Below are 11,224 nucleotides of genomic sequence, written 5' to 3' on the forward strand. Positions count from 1 at the left end.
AAAGTAGAAAGAAGAAACAAGATAAGAACGGAAATCAATGAAATATGAGTCAGTTGAAGAATAAAGGAAGTTAACAAAGAAGCTAACAATTTGTTCTTTGAACAGACTATCATCATTCATAAACCCTCGGAAGACTGAAATGAGAGAAAAAATAACGATTTACCAAAAAATGTTTTGGAGACATCTCAGAACAACTCTGAGAATAGAGACAATCCTATAAATTGTATGACATTTCAAGGGTATAAGGAAATATAAACAGCTTTATGCCAATGATTTTGACAATTTAGGTGAAGTGGACAAATTCCCTGAAAAACACATAATTCCAAGTCTGACGTAATAAGAAGCAGAAAAATATACACCTACTAACAAAATACATCTACTAAAGAAACTAAAGCTTACTTAAAACCTTTTTGTGAAGAAGGCTTCAGGTCCACCATACACTTAAGAAATAATACCAACTGTATACAGCTCAGTGGAGGAAAAATACTTCCAAACTCTTTTTGGGGGCCGATGTATCACCCTAATACAAAAGCAAACAAGAAAAGCAAATTAAAGCTAAATATTTCTCACAAACATAGGCATAAAAAACTTGAACAACATATTAGCAAATGAAGTTCACCAACTTATTAAAAAATAGTGTATTATGGATTGGGGAAATTTATCTAAAAAATGCATGGTTGTCTGTAACATTTAAAAACGAATCAATGTCGTTTAGCACCACATTAACTGAATGAAGGAGAAAAACAAAATTACTTCCTCTATAAGTGCAAAAAATATGTTTCATAAAATTCTATTGTGATTTTTAAAAACTCAGAAAACTAGGCATTTAAAAGAACTTATTTGATCTGGAGGAGGATCTATAAAAATGTAGTTAGAATCACGCTTCGTGGTGGAGTATTGAATACTTTTGCCTCTACAAAATATTTGCTGTTTGGTTTTGCTCGAGCTGTTTATTAACACATCCGTTGCTGAGATTGTTGCAGTAGCAGAAGTATATTATGTTTTATACAATGAAAGGAAATATTCAGAAGGGAAAAACAACACCTTGATGATAGAAGAGAGAGCTAATTGGTGAAGGATGTCCTTTCGTAGGTGCGTGGGTAGGACACCAAGTGCAGACGGGGAGGGGCTGGCTCTAGTGTGGAGCTCAGTTCCTTCACATTACTGGAAGAGATTCCCCATATCTCCTCCACCTACATTATCCAAGTATAGCCTGTGGTCTTCATGGGAAAGGACATCATTAGGAAAGGGAATCAGAAATGTGTGCTGTAGGAGCTCCTTGGGTACAGAATAAGTCAATATTTCAGACTAGAAAACTACAGGGCCTTCTTCTCTTCTTCTGCCTTCTTTTTCTTTTCCTTTTTTTTCTCCTTCCCTTCCCCTGTGTTCCTCCTTTTCCCCTTTTCCTCCTTCATTTTCCCCATCCCCCTCCTCCTTTTCTGCTCTTCCTCCCCTTCATTCTTCTTCCCTACAAAGATCATTTCCTCACCATAGAAGATTGACAGCATTCCCAAACTCTGAGTTTTCATATGGCAACTTCATAAAGCAGTGCCTGCAGGTTTAACTGATACAAGATCAAGAAAGGACCATTCTGGAAAGTATCAATTCTATTATTTTGTTTGTTAGCTTGATTCTTTTTTAAAAAACCAGAAATAATTTAAATGGTGGGAATAATGCCAAGAAAAAATTTAAATTTTAACATATTCTTATAATCCTATTTTCTTTTCTCCTTGACCAAAAATGAAATTATGTAATGTTGACATTAAAAGTAAAACAACTAGGGGTGCCTCGGTAGCGCAGTAGTTAAGCGTCTGCCTTCAGCTCAGGGCGTGATCCCAGCGTTCCGGGATCAAGTCCCACATCGGGCTCCTCCGCTGGGAGCCTGCTTCTTCCTCTCCCATTCCCTTGCTGTGTTCCCTCTCTCACTGGATCTCTCTCTGTCACATAAATAAATAAAATCTTTAAAAAAAAAAAGTAAAACAACTAGTTATTTTACCAGCAAAATGGGTTTATTTGGGAATAGCAGAGAAATTACAATTCAGGGCAAGCAAGCTCTAGTAAAAGCCCTAGGCAAGTCTAGGGAACAAGGGAGAGGAACCTCTTTTATAAAGAAGGGAAGTTGGGAGGGGCTATTATAAACAAAAAGTCAGAGTAAACTGGGGGTTCCAAGTCTAGTGGCTTTTCATTGGCTGAACTGTTGCCGGGCAAGGAGAAAATCTCCCTTCCTTCTGCTGGGCTAGTTAGCTTCTTCCAGATGAGAATGCAACCTATGTCCCTTCGTCTGGGGTCTGTGAAAGGCGATAGAGGGCTGTAGGGTATGAGACCTCCCCCTTCTGGCCTCCTGACTCTATTTTAAATGAGGTTTCCTTTATTCAGTTTCACAAATTAATATTCCCCTGCTGACCTAGAGCAAAAGAGATAGAATTTATTATTGCAAACAATTCCACTTTTTCCTGGGAGACAAGCAGTGTAGGTTTACTAGTGAGGTACACAGCAAGTAGTCTGGGCTCTCTGGACAATGGAGAATTCCCAAAGCAGAGTTCCCAAGACAGGCTCTGTGGACTTTTAATGGGCATATCATGGAAAGACAATTCTGGGTTGAAATAAGCTGGTTAAAGTTAAACAATTTCAAAATTTTCGTTTTAACAACAAGGCATCTTATAGTCTTTAATGTATAAATTCCAAGAGACATATTTCCCACTTTTATCATGGTCAAGTTCCATATTGTTCTGCTATAGGGACAATGTACTTCTTTTGTATTACCTCATGAGGCACTTGTGTTCCGAAGGATGCAATTTGGGAAAAGATAATCTAAGGATGAGAGGCAAAATTGTAAATAAATTAAAAGTTTGTTTTCTGTACATTCATTTCCTTTTTCTGCTGTCCCTTGTTGCAATCTTAATTATGCTTTCAGGAGTATTTTATTTGTTTTCATATTTCTAATTATGGGATAAAAATCTCTCGCTGGTGATGGATCTTAAAAGAAAGGGCAATTGAGGTAGAGTGTAGGGGAGCCCACACCAGGACCACTAACACCCTATGGGGAGCCCTGGAAAGAGTTCAGTCAGCCGGCTGAGTTTAAGGCTACTTCTGCCAGCCAAAATTGTAGATGAGAAAAAAAAAAAAAAGGCCATTTTCATTAACGATCTGATAATCATTTTCTGCTGCCTTGAGGTAAAGACCCAGCAAATTCCAAGCTATTTTCAAAGGCTCCGCACTAATCTCTGTTGTGCTCCCAAGACTGGTACCACTGATGCCACGTGCACCTGGATGGGTCTGGCTGGCTACAGCATGGGCTGGTTTCCACCTGCCAGACCTGAAGACTCCCCTGGTCCACTGGCTCCCTTAGCACCTCTGCTCGCCCTCACTGTGTCATATGGGCACATCTCAGCTTTTTCATGTCACAGGCAGGCATTAAGGAACCTGGAGGGTGCAATCAGGCTCACCTGTATCACTATGTTCAGCTGCTGCTACTGCTCCAAACTGAGTTGGGTGACTTATCCTGCCTAACAACCTCTCCCCATTATTTCCGGGAAAGCATACCACCACCACTATCATACCTATTTTAATGTTTTTAAAACCCCATACCAGTTAGCTTTTGCTAAAAATAAAGCTACGTAACAAATAACCAACAAGCCTTCAAGGCATCCAGAGTTATACATTTATTGCTCCCATGTTTGGAGTCAGTTAAGTACTTCTGCTGATCTTGGCTGAGCTCACTCACCTGTGTGGGGGTTAGCCAGGTGTTCGCTTCTCTAAGCTGCTTTGACAGTTGCAGGGCAACTCAGCGATGCCCTGTATGTTTCTCATCCTTCAGCTGAGTGGCCTGGCATATGCTCATGCTAGTGACAGAGGCACGAGAAAGCGAGCAGAGACAGAAAGACTGCTTGAAGTTTAGGCTCTCACTGCATTACTGCCCCTTCTGTTTCAATATTGGCTAGAGCAAGTCGGTGGCTGAATTCAGAATCAAGTGGCAAGGCAGATCACCCTGTCCATAGGGGCAGGTGCTGCAAAGTTACATGGCACAAAGGTAGAGACAGGGAGAGAGGAAGTAATGTAGTCTTGGTACCAGACACATTTGGAGCTGAGCAAGGGCAAACCAGAGCCCTGGTGTTTGACTTTCCCATTCCCCTTCCTTTGCCTCAGTTTTGTCCCATTCACCAGTACCCTAAGGAGCCATGTCCCTGCTTTCTTCTTATGATCTGGATAAGATCTCCCTTATGTAATATTGTAAGAGCAAGCCCATGAAACAAGCCTCTTTAGTTATGAAAGAGTGAAATAAAATAACTTAAGAAATCCTTTTCTTTTTTGACACCTGATTTGCATGACAAAATTATTGCTACAGTGAGTGACAAATTCAGGCTTGAACCTCAGGTTGACTGTTGGGTGCTTTGCTTTAGGCAGTATTCTTCTCTTCTACCCTTGAGAAATAAGCCTTGAGCTTAGCTTTGGAAATTTCAGACTACCAGTGAAGATGATTTAATAGAGAAATAAAAATGCATCCGTTTAATATTTACAAAATACACTCCCATTACATTTTACCTCTAACTTTAGCTACAGATTTTACTTCAGGCAGCAGATTGTATTGCTTGATTTCATAGTTTGTTCCGAGGACATTTACATTTTGATACAGGACCTACGCTGTTTCACCTCTTTCGGTTTCCATTTCCTTATCTATAAAAATAAAGTTAACAGAATTGAAATGTATAAGCTTGGGGAAATTATTTGTTTTCTGGGTTTTAGTTTCCTCATCTGTCTAATAAAGTCTATTAGGAATCCCTTGCAATTCCAAACGCCTTCAAGATCTAGATTCAGGACTCCAATTGTAACAGCAGAATAATTTCAATACTGTGCAAATGGGAAAGGAGACATTTGGAAATGCAGGGGAGCAAAATTTGTCACCCCAAAATGTGTCTCTTTGACATGTGGATTTTTGGCTTATTATTTTTAAGGAACAGAAGATTCAGGAGGAAACTTTGACCTTCCCCTTAATTGCCTAAAACAATTTAGCTAGAGGACTTGGTCTGGGAGGGGAGTTACCACCATATGTAATTACAGTATAATATGAACTAGGGGTTGTAGACAGGGAGAATCTTAGCAAAATGTATTTATTAAAATTCTTCCCTATGTTACACTGTTTCTGTATAGCCCAGCAAGCATTTGTTTATCAAACATTTACTCTTTTTCATCTTCCTGTGAATTGTCTTTTCTCCCTTTGAAGTCCCAGAACCCTGGCCTGTTCTCCTTAGCTCTCGATGGCATATATGTGTCAGTTGCCTGACTGCCAGTGGGCCTCATATTTTTGTGGATCCCCTGTACATATGTGATTAAATTTGATTTTTCCTGTTATGTCGCATGTCAATTTAATTCATAGACCGTCCAAAAGAACCTTGAAAGTAATAGGAAAATCTTTCCTCCCCAATAGAGACAAAGGACTCATTTCAGTACAGTTCAAATCAGAGAATGGAACCATAATACAACTTCTAAGGCCAGTTCTGCTAGAGATTGAAACACTGCCTGTATAAAAACAAAAGATTCTAGAGAATGCCAACTTTCTAAAGAAGCAAGTCAGGAATACCTAACTTAATTGCACCTACAGCAACTAAATGACTAAAAGAAAATTGAGCATTCATTTAAGTAGAAGGGAAGGTCAACCGAGGGCATATAAAATAGCAATAATGGCAACAAATACAAAGTTTATTCATCACTAATTACTATAACTTATTATACTTCAGTGTTTCAGATACCATACTTTCATTTTTCCACTAATCTTCACAAATACTCTGGCAAGATAAGCCTTATTATCCTGGTTTTCAAAAGTATGAATGAAAGTGACCTATGCAAGAGCACACACATATTGGGGGGTGTGCTGGCTGGAGGTTTTGTGCATGGTTCAGGCTTTTGCACTGGCCCAGCACAACTAGGTGGTACACCAAGCGGCTGTTTGGGACAGCAGTATTGTAGACACCTCTTCCCAATCTCTCACGTTGCCAACTGAGTTGAAAAAGTTGAGTAAGCTGTCTTAGCCACTCTTCTTGGGAGTACTAGTCATTCTATCATGCATGCCTTGCATTGCCCCTTAAAAAAGTATTAATTCTATTCAGTCCGAAATAGATTGAGAAAAGAGAGTCAGGCTATTGCTGGCCATCTTTCAGAGCTAACCACGAGTTACAATTAGAACTCTGTTCCTTCCATGTGTGCGTCAACCACTTCTACACAAGACCATAGCAGAATATGGAAGTATAAATTAGAGGTCTACCAAACTCATCCATGATTATTCTGATACCATGATTAACAATAATACTTTGCTGCAGAATGAAAAAAAAAACTGAGAAGAAACTTCAATAGAATGGAAATTGATATAAGAGGTGATAAAACTGAGTAATAGCTCAAGACCTGCCCGTTAAGTGTTTGCACTGGGGAAAATTTATGAGATGACACTACACTTTGTAACCGCACACCCACTCCAACTCCTCCACTCAGTTTCACAGGTCTGATAAAAACAACAGATTAATCATGAAGAAAAAGAAACTCCATTTCCTCTTCACATCTGAGAACAGTGTGACAGAATTCCCAATCATACTATATGTCACTGTGACATTGTTTTCATTGTTACATAGGCTCATTGATAAGTAAAATAATTCTTAAGATCATTTCATATACCAATGTCAGATATTTTTAGTATAACAATGTTATAAAAGTCATTAAACCTTTCAAATAAGGCATGTACTGTGTTCTTCAAAGCTAGCTAATCAAGGAAACCTGGTGCTCACAGGTAGAAGACACATCAAGGTGTTTCTGTAGTCAATGTATATTATTTTATCATTAACCTATAGTATAGTATTTTATCATTAACCTATAATGATAATATTAATTGATAAAATTTTGGAAAATAGAGACTATGCCCCAAATATGAAGTTAAATGTTGCATTGAGACAATTCGTAGATGATTCTAGTAAAGTGTTCACTTTTACAAATAATATGAACAAAAGTATATTTTCCCCACATTTACTTGGCTTTTTATGTGTAATGATCATATAAATGTTTCTTTAGGGGAAAAATACAAACTATTCTTTTTCTTAAATGAATATGCTTTTATATCACACAAATATTAATTTCTCTAAATGAAGACTTTGAGAATACATTTGCCATAACCCCATGTCTTTTTAAAGAATTACAGCCACCAGTTTAAAGTAGATACCTGTTTCAAATAATAATACCTTCATCTTAATGAAAAATATCTCTGAATATCTGGTCAAGTATAACCATAAACATAATAATACAAACTTTTCTTATCTAATGGTCTTTTTAGAAATAAGACACAACGTATTTGAAATAAACAGATTTTAGAGGGGAACTTTTAGAAAAGATTAAGTATTGTAGTAAAGTTTTATCATACTCTTTTTACTAGAAAATTATTATTCAGGTTTAATAGTTACTTTAATCTCACTAAGCTTACCCTGTGTTGTTAATGAAGAGCAACAAAAATAAGAGAGAAAAGGCACAATTTAAAACCATATCACTTGTAGGAATTTCAGCAAAGGAAAAATGAGTGAAAAATACCTATACTAGTTTTCAGAATTTGGAGGCAACACTGAGGTGCCAACTCACTACCAACAACATGAAATGATAGAAATAAGATTCTTCCTCGATAATTCAACTGCAGGATAAACGCAAAGATCTTGACATTATCCAAAAGCTCAGAACTCTTAAGATATGTTCCCTGATAGGATGTATAAACTCCTTAAAGAGGTGTCTGCAGCTGTTAAGGTCTAAGGATGGAGGCTGGAAGCACAGCATTTTTAGTGCCCATCCAAGCACTATCCAGAGAGGGAGAAGCCTTAGTTAACAAGCTGTAAGTTACCTGGTCCTATTGTTCAGTCAGTGCCAGTCATTTGATTCGTGAACTTATCCTCTGTATTGATTCTGTGCACACAAAACAATCTTCTGATTCATGTGTCTGTATGTACGTATTCATGTATCCTTAACCACATTTTAGGTTTACCTATTGAGAAAGAATGCACTGGTCTTATAAGTCCAGTTGCTTCAGTCTATGTGAAAATTATATTTTACTTTCTAAATAAATAAATAGCTCTTTTATCAGTTTTGAGTGTTCCATTAATAGGAGACTGGCGTTAGATCCAAATCTCTACACAGTCTCACCAAAGTCATAAATGACTCTGTGAGGCTCATTGGGAGCTATCCAGCCTGATTTCATGCTCAGTGGCTGCAAAGAACTTTATTTGTTAGCAGTCATGGCATTTCAGTATTATAAATGCTGAGTCTTAGTTTCCCTCTTGTAAAGCAAGGATAATAGTCCTTATATGCCTATATAATCTTGCCAGTACTTTGCTTGCCAAACACTCTTGGATCCTACTCTTGTCTCTTGCCCTCAGTTTCTTGGCTTGAAGAGCCTGCTTCCCATAATAGAGAGTGAATATTCTGAATGATTCTAGGTAATTGCTTTCCTACCTTCCCTTGAAGTTGGAGCATGGGGATATTACTCAGTCCTGGACAACAAAAACCCTGTAGGGAAATTATAAGTTTTACTTCCTAATAAAAATCACACTTGACAAGCTGAAAAACAAAAGAAGGGGACACTTCCTACATATGCTTCTTTCTAAAGTTTTAAAAAGAAAACTTCGACTAGCAGAGTCAAAGTTTTGACTAGCAGAGTTTTTCTTTGGGGGCATCAGAAAATGGGAGAAGTCAAGAGGAATTTGGATTCTTTAGTGCATGTGGTATGATTCCTCTCTGACCTGAGAATCATGCCTTCCCTTCTTCTTACAACCATTGCTGGAAATGACATAGACCAGGACTCAGCTGTGGCAACTACCTAATTATATCGCCAAAGTAGTGAATCTTTCTCTCTTCTCTGTCTCCCCCCTCTCTCTAATTCCACCACCCACCACACATATGCAGTGTGAGCTCACAGGCTAAAACAACTAGACACTTGATAAGTAAAACAACTTCAAAGGGAAGAAAACAAGCGACAAAACATGCCATGTGAAAAAGAAATATTGGAATAGATTGATATTTTATAATAACATTGATAATGTCTGAAAAGATATAAAGAAAGAACTTCACAATATGAAGCAAGAATCAGAATGAAATAAAACCCAGAAAATATAAACTATGAAAAATAAAATTATTGAAACAAATCCACCATAAATCAGGTAAGTATGTGAATAACAACTGAAAAGGAAAATGGTATGTTGAATAACATGTTAGGAATTCTCCTAGAAAGCACCAGGTAATAATGAATAGAAAATTTTAAAAATATAGATAGCAGAAATAAAAGACTTAATATTGGGATAATAGGAATCTCAGAAGTAGAAAAAATTGAAAAGAGGATGTAGCTCAGGAAATCATGGAGATAATCTTTAAAATTAAAGATGAGAGACTCTGATTGAAAGGATTCATAGAGAAGGAGAAGAGAGAAAGAAAACTCAAAACCTATGCACATTAGAATGATACTGAAGAAAATCAAACATAAATTCTAAAAGCTTCAAGAGAACAGATAAACTAAAAAAAAATTAATTAGTTACATCACATTTCTCAAAAACATCACTGGAAGTAAGAAGATAAGATATTGAATAAAATACTTATGTTCTTAGAATTTTATACCTAGCCAAATTGCTACTCAAATTTAAAAACGTAAGAGCCTTAGAAGTTGTGGTGAGCAATATTCTAAATGCCCCCCAAGATTCCTAATTCCATGTGTACACACCCACATAATCCCCCTGGAGCGTAAATATGATGAATTTTATGCCGGTGTGAAATTATGTTAAATGGCACAGTTGACTTGGAGAAAGAGATTATCCAGTTGAGACTTTTCTAAACACATGAGCCTTTTAAGTCCTACTTCTAGAGGTGGGAGAAGTCAGAGACAGGGAGAGTCACAGATCTGAAACAGCAGACGCTCTCCTGGCCTTGAAGCAACTGCCAATGTTTGGAGAGAGTGACTGGGCAGGGAATGGCAAGCAGCCTCTAGGAGCCAAGAATGGCTTTTGGTCAACAGCCAGCAAGAAGTAGATTTTCCCAATAACCCAAGTGAGCCTGAAAGTGGATTTTCCCCCATTGAACTTCAGACAAGGACTCAGCTTAGCCACCATCTTGCTTTCAGCCATGGGAGACACTGAGCAGACACCCAGGTCTCTGTGCAGACTCCTAACCCATTGAAACTATGAGATAATAAATTTGTGTGGGTTTAGGGTACTAACTATATAGTAAATTGTTACACACCAATAAAAATGAATGCAGACGTCTTGTCACATAAATACCTTCTTGAAAACAACTAGAGTTTTCAAATAAGAAAAATCCAGGGATACTTCAAGATGAGGACAAATGAAGAACAGAGAGGTATATTCTTTTTTTAATTATTATTATGTTCAGTTAGTCAACATATAGTATATCATAAGTTTTTGTTGTAGTGTTCAACAATTCATTAGTTGTATATAACACCCAGTGCCCATCCCAACACGTGCCCTCCTTAATACCCATCAGCCGGTTACTCCAACCCCACACCCCCCTCCCTTCTGTAACCCTCAGTTTGTTTCCTGGAGTCGAGTCTCTCATGGTTTGTCTCCCTCTCTGATTTCTTTCCATTCAGTTTTCCCTCCCTTCCCTTGTGGTCCTCTGCTCTATTCCTAATGTTCCACATATGAGTGAAACCATATGATAATCATCTTTCTCTGCTTGACTTCTTTCACTTAGCATAATTCTCTCCAGTTCCATCCATGTCGATGCAAATGATGGGTATTCATCCTTTCTGATGGCTGAGTAATATTCCATTGTATATATGTACCATATCTTCTTTATCCATTTGTCTATTGAAGGGCATCTTAGTTCCTTCCACAGTTTGGCTATTGTGGACATTGCTGCTATGAATGTTGGGGTTCCTGTGCCCCTCCTTTTTACTACATCTGTATCTTTGGAGTAAATACTTAGTAGTGCAATCGCTGGATTGTAGGGTAGCTCTATTTTTAAAGTCTTGAAGAACCTCCATACTGTTTTCCAGAGTGGCTGTTCCAGTTTGCATTCCCACCAACAGAGTAAGAGCGTTCCCCTTTCTCCACAACCTCGCAACATCTGTTGCCTGTCTTGTTAATTTTGGCCATTCTAGCTGGTGTAAGGTGGTATCTCTCTGTGGTTTTGATTTGTATTTCCCTGATGGCTAGTGATGTTGAACTTTTTATCATGTGTCTTTTAGCCATTTGTATGT

Source organism: Ursus maritimus, unplaced genomic scaffold (genome assembly GCF_017311325.1).
Source record: "Ursus maritimus isolate PB19 unplaced genomic scaffold, ASM1731132v1 scaffold_11, whole genome shotgun sequence".
NCBI classification, from domain to species: Eukaryota; Metazoa; Chordata; class Mammalia; order Carnivora; family Ursidae; genus Ursus; species Ursus maritimus.